Source organism: Acinonyx jubatus, chromosome A1, assembly GCF_027475565.1.
Source record: "Acinonyx jubatus isolate Ajub_Pintada_27869175 chromosome A1, VMU_Ajub_asm_v1.0, whole genome shotgun sequence".
NCBI lineage: Eukaryota > Metazoa > Chordata > Mammalia > Carnivora > Felidae > Acinonyx > Acinonyx jubatus.
The window spans coordinates 27,440,576-27,461,018 of NC_069380.1; the positions used below are offsets into that span (position 1 = coordinate 27,440,576).

The following is a 20,443-nucleotide window of genomic DNA, read 5'->3' on the forward strand; positions in this document are numbered from 1 at the left end:
AGACAGAGAGAGAGAGAGAGAGAGAGAGAGAGAGAGAGAGAGAGAAAATTCCAAGCAGGCTCCCCACTGTTGCACTGTTGGTGCAGAGCCTGATGCAGGGCTCGAACTTACGGCCATGCAATCATGACCTGAGCCGAAATCAAGAGTCGGACGCTTAACCGACGGAGCCACCCAGGCGCCCCTCATTCATTCCTTTGTGACCAATATTTTACAAGTACTGCCCTCCATTTCATGTGATCCCTGGGCATCCCTACCCTTTCTGTCATCTTTTGCAGGGACTCCCACATGTGAGAGCTCACTGGTCTGACCTGAATATACTATTGTTTTGTTCCATTAGTGTGTTTAACTGAGGGTGATCTATATTGCTTGGGCCTTTTAGAAAATCACATACTGGGAGTGACTGTCTGCCCTTTGCAATCACAAATGTAATTTTCACTCTACTTCACATATAACCTGACTTTCCCCAAAGCCTCATCTGTTTGTGGGTACAAATAAAACCACTTAATGGTTATAACCCAAATTTCACTGACTCATGCCTGTACCTACATAATACAAAACCGCAGTTCCCTGCATAATTCTCCTCCAGTATTTCTGGGAGGTCTTGGAAGGTGCCTCGCAGGTGCTCTCAGTCCTGCTTCTCTGCACTGTGCTGCTGGTTGATGTGTGTTGCTTTTGGAGTCATTTAGACTGTGCCTCCCCATGGCTCCAAGGCTGGTGGCCTCCCTGAAGATGCTGAACTGCATGACCAGGACCAGGTGCGCGCTCTCTCTCTCTCTCTCCCTGTTCTCTTATAGCCACAAGCCCTCAGGTTGCTGAGAGCCGTGCTGTGTTCCAAGGCCTCCTGATGGGGATGAATCCATTCTGTGCTGGACACAGAAGTGAGGAGGATACTGTTTGCTCTGATTCTGTGTTTTTTTTTTCCCCAACACTATTACTTTTCTGGATCCCCAGGGTCCCTTATGGAACTATTTCATTTAATTTGTGCGTGCAGCTTCCCCTCGCCGCCCCCCACCCCCAACATCCCAGATAAACACTAGCCTGTATATCCATCCACTTGTCCTGGATGCCCACAAGAAAACCACATACCCCCAACAAAACCTCTGTGAAAAATCTACTCCTTACAGACACTTCCACCAGCTGATCACACGCGCTCCGCCATGTCTGGATCTCGGAAGCTCCTTTCAACTTAGGTTGGGACTCGTCCTCTCTTGACCCATGGCCACATGTGACACGTTCCTGAATCCAGTGAACCTGGCTTGAGAGCTACTAAAGGGCCTCCCTGGGGAAGATGTTTTAAAATTTCGAATGTAGGTGAGGCTGTCAGAGTGAGAGAGCCCAGACAGTACTGATCCTGAAAGTGTACTTATTTTTCCTTTAAAAGAGGACATCTGATCTCTAATTGAAGAAGATGAAAGCAAAAAGAGAAGCAGAGAATTGAACCACATGCAGGATTCAGCATTCTAAATGGTACACATTCTCCCCTACCTTCCTCCTCCTTTACCATAGAGTGCCAGCTGTCACCAGAAGCTGTTTCCAAACCAATTACCGTTCCTTTATCAGAAAGGAGGATAAAATCTTCACAAAGGAACAGATGACTGGATGCCATTGGTTCTTCTGACTCTGGAACTGCTTTAGAAAGGAAGTTGCATCTTTGCAGAATTATTATTATCAATCAGCCTTTATTGCTTCAGCTTTCTTTATTGCATTCTAACACACAAAGTAATGAAAACATATAATAAAGAGAATAAAACACGTAATGCATCACTGTGCAGATATTGCAATCATAGCAAATCCAATGTAAATGCCCTACAGGGAATATTTGAGCCTTCCAATACATTGCTAACAGTTTGCATGATACGACATCACATTATTTATCTACTAAACCTGTCATGCTCTGCTAAATATTGTGCCAGCATCAACCCCAAATAGTACTACTCCTTCCCATCCTCCAAACGGAAGGCATATTTCTTTGCTGTCACTGGTTTTAATGTTTGCAAAGAGTAGCTCCAGCTCCTGAATAATTAATGCATAACGATTACTAAGCCACGGGTAGTTTACTATTCTAGCCCCTCTGGTCTTTGCAATGTTGCTTGCTTTAATATGCACTTCGAATTGGAACCAAGAGGTAGTAAAAGTCATTAAGACGGCATGAAGCTAAGTCAATAATGATTTACAGAGTTTGGATGCATTCCTGGGTTTTTCATTCTTGGCTCTCAAGCCCCATCTGCTGCTCATGTTCTGACTTGGTCTCCCTTTTGCAAATGCTTCTCTGATGACAGGGTTTCCGCTCTGTTTATACTTACTTAAAAGAGTCAGCTCTCAAGAGTTCAGGTCAAGTACGCACTTCCTTTGTTGTAGTTCCAACTTTGGAAGAATACTAGCGGTGACTAAATACATTTGGAATACTTCTGCCAGATAGATGCATGTCAAGAAACGTCATGATCTCAAATGGTATGGGCGCCTAGTAAATGATGATAATACTTGCAAGGGTGATTCACCCTAAAGAAGGGTGTTAAAAGCTAAGTAGGAGGACTTTAAAAAGGAGGACGAACTTTTTCATGGTGTGATGGCAGAGTACTAATGTGAAGACTAACTCTTCTATGTGCTGCTTGTGGTTTCTACTCAAAGATGTTGCTATATATCAACTGAAACTTTAATAATTCCTGTGTGGAGTAAGCTGTTTCCTCCCACAGGGCAAAGATTGGTCACTTTAGTGGACTTGCCTTTGAGCAGGAATGATCCAGTGCTTCAGGAGTATCTAATGAGAAGATGTGACTATGGCAGGGTAAATGCCTCTTGGGTAGACATTGGAAAGAGAACTTGTTGCTTCTAGAAGGCCAGTGACTCAAAGCTTGTTCTCCTTCATGCTCGGTCTGTGGCCAAACATATATACTATAGAAATTTCGACAAAACATTTGTGAGATAGTGGTGAAGAAAAGAATGTTGTAAACACTATGCCATATTAACCAAATGGAGGGCCGCTTACAGCTTGTTTGCTCAGTGTTTTCCTTTTATAGCATATTAATGCCATTTCTCTTTCTTTTAGAGTCCCTCAAATCTCCCCAGCAAATGAAAAATGTTTACAAATAAATATATACATGCTTTGAGTCTGGTTCTGTAGATTACAAAAAAATCTCTGAATTCTCTTATGATAGGATATATTGTTAATTCTTTGAGGTGGTTTGGAAAATGTCTTTGACTTTTAAATGGACCCTGGTGATCTACATGTTAGCTTAAGTCTGAAAGGTCAAGCTTGCTATTTCCTCCTCACCCAACCAACCAAGCCTTCTGTACTATAATTGGTGCTTTGCCCTTTCGAGTTCTTAAATTGTTGCTAGGTCTAGCACTAGGTTAAATGGATGGGACCCTTATTATTGGTAGAGCAAAGAGAAGTGAGGCTAAGTGTATAAATTGCTCCATGAATGCAGCTGGTTTGCCAACAAACCACTTGTTAGGGAAGAATGAGGTAGAAGAGAGAGATCTGCAGGATGACCTAAAGACCCCACAGTAGGGTGTATGAATAAATAACAGATTGAATATCAAAATCTCTGAGTACTTTGGAGAAATAGAAGACACTACAAATTAGCATTGCTTTCTGTAACAGATTCCCAGCAGAAGAACCCCATTGAGTCAGGTTTCTCCACCCCTGATAATGTGCAATAGGACCATTGAATGCATTCGTGGTCTAATTGGTTGGTTGCTGATTGCCTTAGTGAAAGGGGTGGGAGTGACAGGACTCAGGGGATCCCAGGGGAGACTGCAAAATGCTTTGATTTGGTCCTAGGGACTCTCCTTACCCCATTGCCCTATCCTTCCAGATGTCAGGGCCCCATCTTCCTTTCCATGTGTTTGTGGTTACTTGTGTGAGTGACCCAAGCCATCGAAATTGGGGGGCGGTGACTGTCCCTATCAGGTGGGTTGAATGGAAGTGTACAAAGGTCAAATGAACATCAGTCTCGCTTATCATTTGGTGGGTAACACCCAGACTGTTGGGGTCTGAACCCTGGCTGTGCTGCCATGAAGCTCTTGGGTGGCAGATCTGAGTAGCTTCTCAGTGGTCCTGTATTCCTGTCCATGAGATCTCTCCTCCTGCCCTCTCACCAGCCATGAAATTATTTTCTGCACTGAATGACATGGGGGTACCAAAGGTCCTATTGTTCCAAATTTGTACCATCTTTTACCTGCACTTCAGCTTGTCAAACATAAGTAATATATTTGACTCCATTGTTCTCCCTCCTCTGCTTTCCTGTTGCTAAGGTCGTGAGTAATTCATAATGTATCACTGGAGTTGGGGGAAACACCTTGTGGAACATATGAAGGAATTCCAAAGAGGGAGAAGGTTGGGGGGAGGAGGTTGAATCTGATTAAAAGTTACAAAAATATTATCTTGCCATATTTATGCTTAGATATACAAATCATTTAAAGTGTATGGGATCTCAAGTAGGTAATTTAACCTCTGTGTGCCTCCATTTTTCCATTTTTCACAGCTATAACAATTGCATGTAATTCTTAATGTTGAGAATATTGGAAGATATAATGCATATAAAGTACTTCATGTAAGTACTGGGCATGTCACATAAAGATATGTCCAATGTGAAGGAGTAAGCCATCTTTACCACTCTGGAAAGTTGAAAAGCTAATATAGCTTCTTAAAGCTCCTCGCCATAGCCAGGGATTCGGTCGTGTTCTCAGCATCCCTGGCCATGTGAAATAAAGAAACGGATTTGGGATTTAAAATCAGAGGACCTGAGAATAAACTGAGGGTTGATGGGATGTGGGAGGGAGGGGAAAGTGGGTGATGGGCATTGAGGAGGGCACCTGTTGGGACGAACACTGGGTGTTGTATGGAAACCAATTTGACAATAAATTTCATATTAAAAAAAAATAAAATCACAGGGCCTGGATTTGAATGCTGGGTGAACCTCTTACTATTTGACTTTAGGCCTGTTCCTCAATGCAGTAGTTTCCTGTGCAAAACAAATCGCCACACACCCGGTGACTTAAGATAACAGAACTTTAGTCTTCTATAGTTCTGGAAGCTAGAAGTCCAAAATCAGTTCCACTGGCCCCAGATCAGGGTGTCCGCTGGGCTGTACTCCTCTGAAGGCTCCGGGGGACAGTCCATTCCTTGTCTCTTCTAGCTTCCCGGGGCTGCTAGTACTTCTCGGTTTGTGGCTGCGTCACACCAATCTCTGCCTCCGTGGTCATGTTGCTTCCTCATGTGTGTTTGTGAAATCTCCCTCTGCTTCCATTTTATAAGGACCCTTTGATTGCGTTTAGGGCTCGCTTGATAATCCAGGATAATCTCTCCATCTCAGAATCTTTAGTGTAATCCCATCTGCGAAGATCCTTTCTGCTTATAAGGTAGCTTTTATAGGTGCCAGCAATTAGGGCATGATATTCTTGAAAGGTCATTATTCTGCCTGTTACCCCTGACTTCTCTTAGTCTTAGGTTTTTTGTTTTTTGTTTTTTTCACCTCTAAAATGGGAATAATAGTACCAAACTCATAGGTCATTGTGAGGATTAATCCAGTAACCCATGAAAATGCCTTATTAATGCTAAGGCCTTAGACAATAGTTGCTGAGAGATCTTCAAATATCCATTTGAACTTTCCCAGCTGCAATATGCATCCTGCATTCCTATGGCAAGATACAGCATGCAGCCTGTGTTTTCTGAAATGGTGTTAGGATTGTACGAAGTTGAAAACCATAGGAAGTTGCCAGTATTTGCTCAGTTCAAACATTATAGGCCTGCTCTTTGTTGGACGCTCTTCTGAAGATGAGAATGACAGGGATGAAAAGCCATGATCTTGAAGAATTCTGTTCCTGATCTATTCCATTTGGGGTGCACAGACACACAAATTTGGGGGCACAGTGGTGGGTGGCCTGGCAGCATGGTGTTGGAGTGCTGGGGTATGGGCGGGCATGGAGGGGGCGGGCTGCTCATCTTCATGGGGGGGTAGCACTGGAAGAAGTTCCCCTGGTCTGCAGGTCCTACCTGCCTCAGTGGCTTTGTAGTTGCAAGTAGAACAGATCGTCCCTATACCCTTTGGCTCCTGAATTTGGGGATGAAATAAACAACAATATTGTAGAATGAGATAAAAACACAGACTTTGGTGTTTGTTCTCCAAAACTCGAAAGTCATGAAGACCTGTATCGGGGGGATGCTATCGATTTAGCACAAAGAGCCCAGGAAGGCTCTTAGTCCTTTTCTCCCGCTTCCCAATTTAAACATGCCTGAATCTTTAATAATCAAACCAAATAAATTATAAAATACCCAGTGACAGCTGGTTGGTTTGATGGAGCTGGCCCTGGAAATAGATTTGTAATTCTGTCGTGTTGATGGGAGAGAAGATGTTGATCAGCATGTTCCTAATTCATTACCATACTAGCGAGGCCTGCTGCCTCGCGATTTCCTATCAGGTTCCTTGTTGAGCCTGCAGTGGAGGTGGATGTGGGAATGTGTCATTCATACCTATTGGGAGTAAATGTTGTTTTCTCTTCTAAATGTATTGTTTTAGCACTCTAAGTAATTATTATACGAGAGGTAACAATTGTACTTCCAGTTTCAGAGGACTGATAATTTATGGGGATCCTATTTGGAGAGACAGGGCATATTTATCAAAAGATAACAATTCCCAGTGGCATATTCCAAAGTAACAAATGAATGGCTCAGACAAGGAGTTTTAAAGACATTTGGAAGAGCATGGTGTTTGGGCAAGACTCCACTGAAGAGGTGGGCCCAGAGCTGAGCTTTCAAGTGTTGGCAGTTATGAAGGAGGCATTTAGGAAAGGAGTCTGGAGACATAGGAAGGGTGGCACCAGAAAGAGACATAGGCAGGAATGTGCTGATGTGCTCTGGGGACAGAATTTATATCCTTGTTGATGAAGTAGTATGATTAGAGCCATATAAATGTAAAATAAATTTGAATAGAGAATTCAGTCCACATTCATTCATTCGTTGATTTATTCATTCATTCATTGATTTATTCATTCATCGGTATATTAAGAGTACACCGCGTGCTGGCCTTGACCCTGAGGTAAAGAAACTTGTATTTTATCATGTTGGCAAAGAGAAACTAAGAAGGTTTTTTTTTTTTTTTTTTTTTTTGAGCGTTGGAGGAAAGGAAAATCATGTAAGATCATGAAGTAAACTACAAATCATGATTTGAGAAAGTTCATTTGGCTGCCTTGCGTAGCGTGAATTGGACTGGAGAGATCTTGAGAATGGAGAGATGAGCTAGGGAACCATTGCAGCCAAGGGACTTGGATAAGAGAGGTAGCAGAAGGAATGCATGCAGGAGATACTATTGGAGGAAAAGTGGCTGTTCTTCTGTTTCCATAACACTTTGTAGGATGTGTTGTTTGCTTACCTGTGTTTCCCCACCAGACTGTGAGCACTTCAAAGACAAAGACCACACCCAATGTCTTGTGTCTCCACAGCCCCAGGCTTTGGGCTCCGCACCCTGTAAGTCCTCACCAGGGGTCTGTTGACTTTCTAGTTATCAAAAATGGATTGGATGTGAGAGGTGAGGAGAAAGAAGAGTCAGAGAAGGCTCAAGATCTCAAACCCGGGAACACGGGAGGGTTGGTTACTCATTATCAACAGGATAAGAGATGGTCACTGCAAAATTGCTACTTAGACATGTTCTGCTGCTCTCACTGGTCAGGCATTTATGACACTGAAGTGACAATGAGACACTAGGACTGGCTTCAGTTTCTAGGTTACATTTTTATTTTATTTTATTTTATTTTATTTTATTTTATTTTATTTTATTTTGTTTTGTTTTATTTTATTTTATCTTAGTTTATCTTATTTTTTAAGTTTAATTATTTTTGAGAGAGAGAGAGAGACAGAGAGAGAATGAGTGGGAGAGGGCCAGGTAGAGGGAGACACAGAATCCGAAGCAGACTCCAGCTCTGAACTGTCAGCACAGAGCCCGATGAGGGGCTGGAACTCCTGAAACCATGAGATCATGACCTGAGCTAAAGTTGGACACTTAACCAACTGAGCCACCCAAGTGCCCCTCTAGGTTGCATTTTAGAAGAGAAACAAAGGGGCAAGGTTCTAAGAGTTATTTTGAAATCTTAGGTAGGAGGGGGACAGGGAGGAAGTACAGTTTGTAAAAGCATATTCTTTCCTTTCTGATTTTCTACTCGGGGACAATATAAGATATAGAAAGGGTCTTAAATATTTGCTTATAAATGGAGGAATGAATTTCCAGTGATTCATATGCTTTGATAAGAAGTCCAGTCAGACTCATTTCCTAACACCCTTAAAATCATACCTCACAGATCTGGACCATCCTCTTGGAAAGTGGCTTGGCAGACAGGCATAGGAGCAATCTTTTACCCCAGTTTTAAGTTTTTACATACAAAAAAAAAAAAATGAATAGCTTGGTGCCCATTGTGAATAATTCAGTCAAGTAATTCAAACAACAAAGACATATATGGAACAGAAAGTTAAAGTCTCCTTCACAGCCCTCCATCTAATCTTTTCATTAGAACTAGCTATTGATAAAAGTCTGGTTTGGTTTTTTCCTCACATATTTTAATCATCCACACAGGCCTGGAGAGATTTTATAATATATAAGTGAGGTCAGACTATACATATTTGTTTTAGGATATTTTTTTTCTTTTAACATCTATGATCTCTGATATCCATGCTTGTAAATCAGCCTTGTGCCTTTAACAGTTGTATAGTATCCCATTGTGAAAATGACAGTTGACATTATTTAGGCATTTGTTGTAAGTCAGCATCTGTGCTAAGCATTTAATATGATAATCCCATTTATCATTATGCCAGTCCTAAAGGGTAGATATTTTTATTATCTTCATTTTGGAGATGAGGAAAATAAGAGATTGGGTAGGTTTCCCAAGACCACAGAGTTAGCAAGTATCAGAGATAAAACTTTATTTCAGGTAATCTGATTTCAGCATTTTTATTCTATCCTGCCCTTTTATGGATCTACCATAATTTATTTAAATAATCACCATTAATGGGCACTTACTATGTTTCCATTTTTTTCAATTCATTCATTTATTCATTGAACAAATATTTTTTGAGTGCCCACGACCTACCACACATTAGTTTAGGCACTAGGGATTCAATAGTGAACAAACTAAACAAAAAATCCTGCCCTTGTGGAGTCTACTGGAGAAGATAGACAAGCTAAGTAGGTAAATATATATAATATAATGAAGAAAGAAAACAATATAGCAGTGAGGAGAGATATGAACTGTTGTGGGTAGAGAGTTGGAATTTTAGAGAGTGTTCAGTTAAGGCCTTTTTGAGAAGATAATATTTGAGCAAAGACCTAAAGGAAGCAGGAGCTCCAGTCTGTCTGGGGGAAGAACATTCAAGGCAGAGGGAACAGGAACAGGAACAGGATGAACAAAGGCTCTGAGAAACAGCAAGGAAGCCAGTGTGGCTGGAGTGGAGTGAACAAGGGGAATAGCGGTAGAAGACAATGTTAAGGAGGAAAAGGTGGCAGATTACCTAGTTCTTCTAGGTCTTCTGGTACAGAGTTTGGCTTTAACACTGGGTGAGTTGGAAAGGTATTGAAATTTTGAGCAGAGAAGGGACAGAATTTCACATTTTAACATCCTCAAACTATTGAGTATAGACTGAGGGAGATAAAGGCAGACACGGGTTCTTGCCGTTATCTAGGCAAGAGAAAATGGTGGCTTGGATGATGCTGGCAGGGATGAAGTGTTGAATTCTGGGAGCATTTTGAAAGTAGAGCCAATGGGATCAGATGTAGCATGTGAGCATAAAAGAATCAAGGATGACTCCATTGTTCTGTTCTTGAGCAATGGATATATTAAATGCGAAAAATCTGTTAAAGGTCCACAAGGAGATAGTAAGTAGAGAGTTGCATATGGGGTTCTGGAATTCATAGGAGAAGTCCAGACTGGGTTATACATTTAGAGGTTGTCAACATTCACAGATGATGTTTAAGGATAGGTGCCCAAGTCAAATCACTTAGGGAGTAAGAGAAGGTAGAGATGTGGGGCAAGAATGAAATCCTGGGTCATGCCAACCTTATAAAAAGGCTGAAATCAACATTCTTATACGTATTCTTTGCATCTACATGACGTTATTTCTTCCAAGAGTTTTCTGTTGATGGATCAAAGGACATTTTTTTCTTTTTTAAATTTGGTGGTTGCGCATAAATTGGCCTCTGTATCAATCTGTATTCTCAGTTGGAAGCAACAGAAGACCAGACAGCCTTCAGCAAATAGTTTTCTAATACATTTCCTTCCACTAAGGAAGTGTTGGGGTCAGTACTGACTAGAGGCTGGCATAGTGGGCTTCAAAAATGAATGAAAAACGAAGAAATTCTATGGGCTGGGCAACAAGAGAGATTTCATCAAGATGGTGCCAGAGCCGCTGTCGACCCTGCAGACAGATGTGCCGAAGGTGGCTTTGACCGTCGCACCATTGGCACGGCTGCTGCCATCACTGAATGAAATTGAACCTGGCCACTGTAAATCGGAAGTCAGCAACTCCGGTCCCTTGGTCAAATCCAGCTGTCTGCGTGTTTTCATAAGTAAGGTTTTACTGGAATAAGCGCCGTCTACTTATTTACATATTGCTTATGGCTGCTTTCATCCTACAGTGGCAGACTTGAGTCATAGCAATTGAAAATCTATGGAACACTAAGCCACAGTTACTTACTATCTGGCCCTTGGCAGAAGGTTGCTGACCTGTGCGGTAAATGAAGTTCATCAGTCTGTATTAGTTTGCTGTGGCTGCTATAACAAGGTATCACAGACTGGGTGGCTTAGCAAATTTATTTTCTCACAGTTCTGGGGGTTAGAAGTCCAAGACCTAGGTGTCAACAAGAGTGTGTTTTTCTGAGGCTTCTCTCTTTGACTTGTAGATGGCTGCCGTCTCACTATGTACTCACATGATCCTTCCTCTACGTATGTCTGCGTCCTAATTTTCTCTTCTTAGAAGGACACTATTTATATTCGATTATGAACCACTTCCAATGACCTCTTTTTAACTTAACTACCTCTTTAAAGACCCTACCTCCCAATGTAGTTACATTCTGAGGTACTATTGTGGCAAGCACTTTGTTTCAAAACTTTTTGGCTACTTCTTGATTCCCCACTCAAATGGATATTCGGGCGTTCATATTAAATTCTGTTTGTAATACTGTCTGAGGTTTTTATTAGGATTGCATTGAATATACAGAATAATTTGGGAGGAATAGGTGCCGTCATCATATTGAATTGTCTCTGTGAGGAGCACTGTATGTCTCTTAATCAAGAATTCTTTCATATCTTTTAGCAAGGTTTTATCTTTTTTAATATGGGTTTATATACTTTTTGTATATGTTCATTTCTGAGTATTTTACAGTACCTGTGGCTATTATGTGTGTGATATTTCCATTTCATTTTCTAATTAGTTGTTGCTTCTATACGGGAAAACTACTGATTTTTGTAGGTTTATCTTTCATTTGGATACTCTACTGACTTTCTGACTTCTAATTAAGCTGTCGGTTTTCTAGTTGAAAATAATATTAACTGCAAATAAGACAGTTTAGTCTCTTCATTACACACACATACTCACGTACTTACATATTACATGTACATAAATATGAAGATGAGAGGTACAAAAGGAAAGAAAGAACTTATTTCTTTTTATCTTTTTGCATTGACTTGGGCTGTGTAATATTAATTTTTTCCATTGTGGAAAAATACATGTTGTCTCCAAATAGTCTTGTATCTTTCTTCCCTTTCATACTTCAGAGAAATAAAGACAGGGGGGAACAAATATAAAAACATGAAATGCCTACCTTTGAGCATGTTGCTATTTGCAGTTCTGGAAAGCAATAAAAATTGACACAGAAAACCAGGCAACGAATGCCCCATCTAGATGTGTGATAGGTTAGTGTTTATTATGGTCTAGATCAGGACTGTCTAGTAGGCATTTAAGATACATTCACATAAAATAGTCCATCCTTTGCTAGAACACACAAAATGAGTGGATACACTTCAAATGAATTGTTGCTGATTGAAGGAGGAAGTGCAATGGGAATGAGGAATGAGCATTCAGGGGGAATAAATAAATAAGAAAAATTTTGAAAGACTGCAAAAAAGAAAGAATAGGAGTAGTCTCCCAACAGCTGTGCCAACTCCTGCAGATGTTAACATAATCCTTCACAAGCTTGGGATGTACAAATGCAAAGCTAAGTTTCCCGAATACCTGTCAAAACTGAATTGTTCCTTAGTTAATTGAAGTCATCAGAGAATTATTGCTTTGTGGTTTCGGTAACTTCTTTGGGGCGGGGGGCGGGTAGCTGAATTATAAATATCAGAGAGCAATAGAATAAGGAGTCAAGGGATGTCTTCACTCCCAAGATAATGCGGCTGATACCTCTTTACCCATATGTAGATCTCTCCACCAGCCATTTCTTTTCTGACACCCATGAGCCACGATGTCTCTCTGTTTTGAGAAAGATGATATACTATTGGCAAAATCTTTCCTAGAGTATCTTCTAGGTCGGGTTTACAATTTAAATGGAAGTGGAGGAAAGAGCTCTGTGTTGCGTGTTTGCCATGAGGAAGCCAAGAGGTTTTTTGTTGTTGTTTTTTTCATTGTTGTATTCCTTTCAACAACCTGCACTGTTTTTAATCATTCCTCATAGTGTTCTAGGCAGGTGTAACTGTCAGATAGCAAAAGATGAACTCAACAGGGTACAATCATAAAATAACTTTATGTTTCCTCCCATGGCCCTTTCAAACCAATTCAGTGTGCTTATTTAAGTCCCAGAGATTTTCCGGGAATTCTTAGATTATAACAAGTCCCCAGTCGCTTCAAGTCACAAGAATAGTCTCAGTTCAGCAATTTAAGGATGCAGCCCAGTTTAATAATAAAAATCTGAACTTCAATTGAAGTTTGATATTCTCCTGTCCCCCAGCTTTATACTGCTTCTTTGAGCTGGGAATCTAAGACTAGGAGAGGTGAACAATATCAATTTCTATCCATTTCAGTTATATGTGCCTTATCTTCATGCACACCCTTCACTCTACCCCACTTAGCTGACTGCCTCCACCACGGTTGAAGTTGGGGGCAGGAGAAAGAAGTGAAGGAAAGAAGAGTTCTTCCTTCATTGAAAAAGATGTTATCTGGTATGGCAGATAATTTCTCTGCAATTTCTACTTTTACAGATCATAGGGAAATAAATTCTTCCAAAGATTTTTTTTTATGAAGTGAACATAACATTGTCTCCAAATACTGAAAAAGTTTACCAAAAAATAAAGTTACAAATTTTCCTTTCAATAGTAAGACAATTATCCTAAATTAAAAAAAAAAAATGAAGCAGCATTCAATAGCTTTAGAAGATACTACAGCATGACCACGTGAAATGTATTTGAGTGATATGCAGCTGGTTTGGCATAAGAACATGCATCATAATGTATCAAAGTACATAGATGTACATTGGTGAAATACTATAATAATATAGATAACCAAACAGGCAGTTGATAAAATTTGGCTGGCTGTCTGGCTGGCTTTCTTTCTTTCTTTCTTTCTTTCTTTCTTTCTATCTATCATCTATCTATCTATCTATCTATCTATCTATCTGTATTCAAATTAGTTAACATACAGTGTCGTCTTGGCTTCAGGAGTAGAACCCAGTGATTCATCTCTTACATATGACACCCAGTGTTCCTCCCCAAAAGTGCCCTCCTTAATGCCTGTCACCATTTAACCCATCCCCACCCACCCACCTCCCCTCTGGCAATCCTGTTTGTTCTCTGTATTTACGAGTCTCTTATGGTTTGCTTCCCTCTCTGTTTTTATCGTATTTTTTCTTCCCTTCCCCTATGTTCATCTGTTGTGTTTCTCGAATTACACATATGAGTAAAGTTATATGGTATCTTGATTTAAAAATTCAATTAAGAATATGTAGATCCCTCTTTAGGGATTGTAAAAAATGTTTGTAAAAAATACCCATCTCCATCAACAAAATAGCTTCATACCTAGTGGAAAAACTCTAGAAACATTTCCACTGAAGTCATAAATAAGAAAATGTCCGTTAACACCGCTGTTATTTAACATTGTTTAGACTGAGGTACTAGATGTTGTAAACAGGCAAGAGAAATGCACATTTGAAAGGAAGAAGTAAAATCTTTGCATATGATGTGAGTTATAAACCTCTGAAACCAAAAATCAAATGAAAAACTAAACAATAAGGTTAAATTGAGGGAGATGACCACTACAAAATATAAATAAACAACTTCTGTATGATCAACCACCAATTAGATAATAATGGAAGACCCCATCTCTCTTTTTTTTTTTTAATATATGAAATTTATTGTCAAATTGGTTTCCATACAACACCCAGTGCTCATCCCAAAAGGTGCCCTCCTCAGTACCCATCACCCACCCTCCCCTCCCTCCCACCCCCCATCAACCCTCAGTTTGTTCTCAGTTTTTAACAGTCTCTTATGCTTTGGCTCTCTCCCACTCTAACCTCTTTTTTTTTTTTCCTTCCCCTCCCCCATGGGTTTCTGTTAAGTTTCTCAGGATCCACATAAGAGTGAAACCATATGGTATCTGTCTTTCTCTGTATGGCTTATTTCACTTAGCATCACACTCTCCAGTTCCATCCACGTTGCTACAAAAGGCCATATTTCATTTTTTCTCATTGCCACGTAGTATTCCATTGTGTATATAAACCACAATTTCTTTATCCATTCATCAGTTGATGGACATTTAGGCTCTTTCCATAATTTGGCTATTGTTGAGAGTGCTGCTATAAACATTGGGGTACAAGTGCCCCTATGCATCAGTACTCCTGTATCCCTTGGATAAATTCCTAGCAGTGCTGTTGCTGGGTCATAGGGTAGGTCTATTTTTAATTTTCTGAGGAACCTCCACACTGCTTTCCAGAGTGGCTGCACCAATTTGCATTCCCACCAACAGTGCAAGAGGGTTCCCGTTTCTCCACATCCTCTCCAGCATCTATAGTCTCCTGATTTGTTCATTTTGGCCACTCTGACTGCGTGAGGTGATATCTGAGTGTGGTTTTGATTTGTATTTCCCTGATAAGGAGCGACGTTGAGCATCTTTTCATGTGCCTGTTGGCCATCCGGATGTCTTCTTTAGAGAAGTGTCTATTCATGTTTTCTGCCCATTTCTTCACTGGGTTATTTGTTTTTCGGGTGTAGAGTTTGGTGAGCTCTTTATAGATTTTGGATACTAGCCCTTTGTCCAATCTGTCATTTGCAAATATCTTTTCCCACTCTGTTGGTTGCCTTTTAGTTTTGTTGGTTGTTTCCTTTGCTGTGCAGAAGCTTTTTATCTTCATAAGGTCCCAGTAATTCACTTTTGCTTTTAATTCCCTTGACTTTGGGGATGTGTCGAGTAAGAGATTGCTACAGCTGAGGTCAGAGAGGTCTTTTCCTGCTTTCTCCTCTAAGGTTTTGATGGTTTCCTGTCTCACATTCAGGTCCTTTATCCATTTTGAGTTTATTTTTGTGAATGGTGTGAGAAAGTGGTCTAGTTTCAACCTTCTGCATGTTGCTGTCCAGTTCTCCCAGCACCATTTGTTAAAGAGACTGTCTTTTTTCCATTGGATGTTCTTTCCTGCTTTGTCAAAGATTAGTTGGCCATACGTTTGTGGGTCTAGTTCTGGGGTTTCTATTCTATTCCATTGGTCTATGTGTCTGTTTTTGTGCCATGGAAGACCCCATCTCAAATCACAGTACCACACTGTGCAGAGCCAGACCCCAAAGCCAAGGAGCACATGCTCAGTGTTTCATCACATCTGTGAATTGCAACAAACATGTGGCATGCCTTAAAGTGTAAAATAAATAAATAAAACAAAATTGCAATAAAAAGATGCATTTCCTAGAATGAATGCAAGAAGAAATGTATAAGGTCTATACAAAGAAAACTTCTTAAGACCCTGAAGAGCCATGAAAATGATCACTTTAACAAATGAAAAGGTATACAATATCCTTGGAGAGGAAAATGCTATCTCATAAACATAATTTGTCAAGTGCAATGATGCATGTAGTGCAATTCCAATGAAATTCTGTTAGGGAATTATTGATGGACAAGCTTATGTTTCTCTACATGAATGTTATTCTTTAATATTTAATTTTAATTTTTAATCTCTCATGTTAGACATTTCTTTGGTATTTTACATGGTTAATGATTGTTGAAATTCAGTCGTGTGCTTAGGAAGTTTTTTGCCAATATTTCTTTGGTATAATAAAATTTTCATCTAGGATCATGTTCTTTCTTCCTAAGTATAATCTTCAGAATTTCCTTTATTGAGAGTTTGTTGGTAGAAAATTCCCTCCCTCTCTCTTTCTCTCTCTCCCTTTCTCTTTCTTTCAATTTTGGGGTCCTGGAAATGATCTATTTTGGTTGTTTTAGTGTTTGCTTAGCTAGGTACAGTATTTGGCTACTGGATTTTTTTTTGGTTCTTTGATGGTATTACCTGATTGTCTTCTGATTTCCTTTTTGCTGTCGAGAATTCACTGGTCAGACTAATTGTTGCTCTTATATAGATGATTTGTATTTTCTGTGATTACTTTTCCAAATGTTCCCTTTGTCTTTAACAATCTGTACTTTTACTCTGATGAGTCTAGCTATAGATATCTTTTTCCTGTCTTGTGTAGGACTAGTTATCTTTCCTGAATTTAAGGATCCATATCTTTCATTAGTTCTAGAAAGTTCCCATCCAACATTTCTTCAACTATTGCCTCTTTCAAAGTATTTTTGCTTCTTTTCAAATGTCAATTATATCTTTTGTAGACATTTTTTCAGTCTATCTTCCATGTCGCTAATGTTTTTTCTCTTCCCTATTTCTCTCTTTTTCTCAATGTGCTACATTCTAAAAAATTTTTCAATTCTATATCAAGGACGTTATTTACCTCTAATAAGCTGTGTCTGCTCTACTCTTTGGGCTGCTATTGGCTTTTTAAATTTCAGTGATTATAATTCTGGGTGGAGATATATTTGGCTATTTTTCAAATCTTTCTTTTCAATAACATGTAATTATTAGCTCGTGTTTTTATTTAGTTTAAATCTCCTTAAATATTTTAAACACATGTATTATATATTCTTTATACATTCTTCATTATTCTATTATATGAAACAGGCAGAGGTCTAACAGAACTATTATTTATGCTTACCCTTATTTGTGGTGGCTTATTTCCTCATATTTAGTAGATCTTAGTCTGTGAAAATCCAAAGAAGTCCAGTTTGAGGGAACTTCGGCATTGCCTACCTGTGACCATTTAAAATTAATTGTCTCCATGCTTCTTTCTTCCTTCTCCCCATTCAGTTATCCTCCAATTTGCTAATTCTTTCTCAAAATGTGTTATCTTCAGTAAACCTATGCTGAGTTAATTTCAGCTGTTACATTTTTTGGATTCTAGAATTCTCATTTTTAAAAATATTTCAGTTCTTTGCTGAAATTCTCAATCTTATTTTTATTTTCTTGAACACATTAGGTACAATTATTTTAAAGTATCTGTCTGGTAACTATTTTATTATTCCCTATAGATCTGTTTATATTACATATTATTTCCCTTTACTTTGTTCACATTATCTTTGTGTGTGACTGATAATTTTTGATGGAGTCCTAATCTTTACTTATGAAAAAATATAGAAATAATGTGAGGCCCAGAATAATTTTATCTTCCTCCAGAGAGGATCCACATTAGTTTCTGATAAGAGACCAAGGGCTCTAGCCATCCACACTACCTTGATTCAATTTCAGGGATTGAGGTGGCTCAACATTGGGCATCAGTCCCTGTAAGGTCCAGTGTATTCATAAGTCACCTTTACTCTTAGGGTACATTCCTTTTGTGACCATACAAGTCCTTCGTCTTTGTTAATCCCTGGACTCTAATGATTGTCTCTTTACTCCATGAGGCTGTTGGAAACTGGTTATCTTCTCAGCTACATCTTTCAATAGTAACAGATACCCCCAGAAGGAAAGCAACTTCAGAGGTGTGTCTCACTTAGTGGGTTTTTCTGTTTTCCACAGACCTGGTCCTCTAATTCCTCATGGCTTTGTTTGTTCTCTGAATACTTCAAGTATATATTTGTTATATGTTTCCAGCTTTTCTAGTTGTCCTCAGTGGAAGGGTTGATTCTAATGACATACTCTACCATTATCAGGAGAAGGTTTTTATTTTTCTTCTGCTAAAAAAATCTTTTCCGGATTTTGCACCAGTTCTCCATCAATATTAGTGGTCATCTGATATTGCTAGTCTATTTTGTCTGCTTATGTCTGGCTACTGTTTCCCTTAAGTGCATAGTTTTCGATGTATAATATATATTATTATTCCCTCAGCAGTTGAGTCATATTGTGAGCTTCTTTCTAGAGCTTACAACCAGTAAAAAGGTAGTGGAAGGCCCAGCAGTGCTACTCTCATCAGTTAATGAATCAACAGTAAACAAACTGGAGAAAATCTTTAACCCTCTGCTGAAGCTTGGAGAGAAAGCTGGTTACCGCCAGATCTCTGATCACAGTCATAAAGATGGAGAACTATTTTTGAAAGATTCCCGTCTAGTTCCAGTGGGATTAGAAAGATAGAACTCCCTGGGCAAATAGGTAGTGACTTTCCCCAAAAGGATTCACAGGCCTCCAGCAGCTAAGCTACCTCAGAGAACCATGCAATCTCAGACTTAGATCCTGGTGTGAAAGAGAAGTAAGTCCTTGACTCCATGGTTATCTCGTTAGCTCTTGGCAGGCCCCTAAAGAGGTGGAGTTTATCACTACCTTTTTGCCCTGACTCCCTGGGAGAATCCTCAGCCTCAGTGGACAAGTCTTCTGAAGTCCTTTCGTCTCAGAGTCCTCCTCTCCTTGTGAGTCTACTTTTATGAAGAACACTGGTCTGTGTTCTTTGAGAAGAATATGGCTGTGGTGGTGGTGAGGAGGAGGAGGATGACAATAGCTGGAACCATTTATTGAGCACTTTTTTAAAGTTTATTTTTGAGAGAGAGAGAGCGAGTGAGCGCATGCGTGCAGGGAAGGAGCAGAGAGAGGACCCCAAGAAGGCTCCACACTGCCAGCACAGAGCCTGATGCAGGGCTCGATCTCATGAACTGTGAGATGATGACCTGAGCCAAAATCAAGAGTCAGACCCTTAACTGAATGAGCCACCCGGATGTCCTATTGAGCACTTCTTAAATGATAGCCACATCACCATATGCTTTGGGTGTGCTGATTTCTTTAACCTCCTTTAAGAAAATCATATGCAAATGTTTCGTTTCCCTTTACACTGCAAATTGAAGCTTAGAAAGATGAGCCACTTGCCTATGGCTCATGTAGTTAGTAAGAAACAATGCTAGTATTTTAACATGCAGAAGACTCCTCTTTTTATAACTCTGGTACATTTTCTAAATGAAAATTACCTACATGTGCTGTGATAAATAATTCTTCGGCAGGGGGGGACATTTTTTTAAACTATAATGTATTATTAAATAATTCTTAACATATACTTATTTTTGTAATAGTCTTGTAAGGACAATTGTAAAATGTATTACAAATAAACACATTTAGTATTATATATTATATTTAGCCACTTCAAGAGTCAAAGTCTAAAATGTAAGATAATCTTAAAAATTTGGCATCTGTTATTGCAAAGCTTTTGATTTCTTCTCTCCTACTACCTAGCTGTAGAAACATGGGAAAATTGCATTATATTTCTATTGGTCTGTTTCTCAACTGTATAATGAAAGGGCTATCTTAAATTATCTCTGACTCCTTGAGATCAAAGACTTTTTACCTTCTTAAAAATACCAAATGACTTTTAGAAACAATTTAAGAAAGTTATTTTGTAAACTCTTTAGTCAAATAGAACTTCCCCCTTTATTTTTCAATCAGATGGCCATATTTTGCAGGTATGTTTTGCTTTAAGCAATATATAAATTTTCTTTTTTTTTTAATTTTTTTTAACATTTATTTATTTTGGAGACAGAGAGAGACAGAGCATGAACGCGGGAGGGTCAGAGAGAGGGAGACACAGAATCTGAAACAGGCTCCAGGCTCTGAGCGGTCAGCACAGAGCCCGAGGCGGGGCTCGAACTCACGGACCGCGCGATCATGACCTGAGCCGAAGTCGGCCGCTTAACCGACTGAGCCACCCAGGCGCCCCCATAAATTTTCTTAAATAGATAAATGTAGATTTTAGATGTTGGAAAAATGTGTGTGGCAGACACTATTAGCAGCTGTTTCTTCTATCCATTCTATCTCATTAATAGAAGCCAATTTTTGTAATTTATAATTGAAATATAATTGACATGAAACACTGTAAGTTTAAAGTGTATATAGTGTGTTGATCTGATACATTTGTATGTCACGATATGATTACTACCATAGTGATAGCTAATAGCTCCATCATATCATATATAATTATCCTTTGTGTGTGTGTGTGGTGAGAATATTTAAGATCTAGTCTG

The 20,443-nt window shown here is 39.4% G+C and overlaps 1 long non-coding RNA gene across 2 annotated transcripts in view; it reads left to right on the forward strand.

The window, feature by feature from the left end:
* LOC128314162 (uncharacterized) overlaps window positions 1-20,443 on the forward strand; it is a 90,876-nt gene that overhangs the window by 35,197 nt on the left and 35,236 nt on the right. The gene's annotated exons all lie outside the window — the stretch shown is intronic.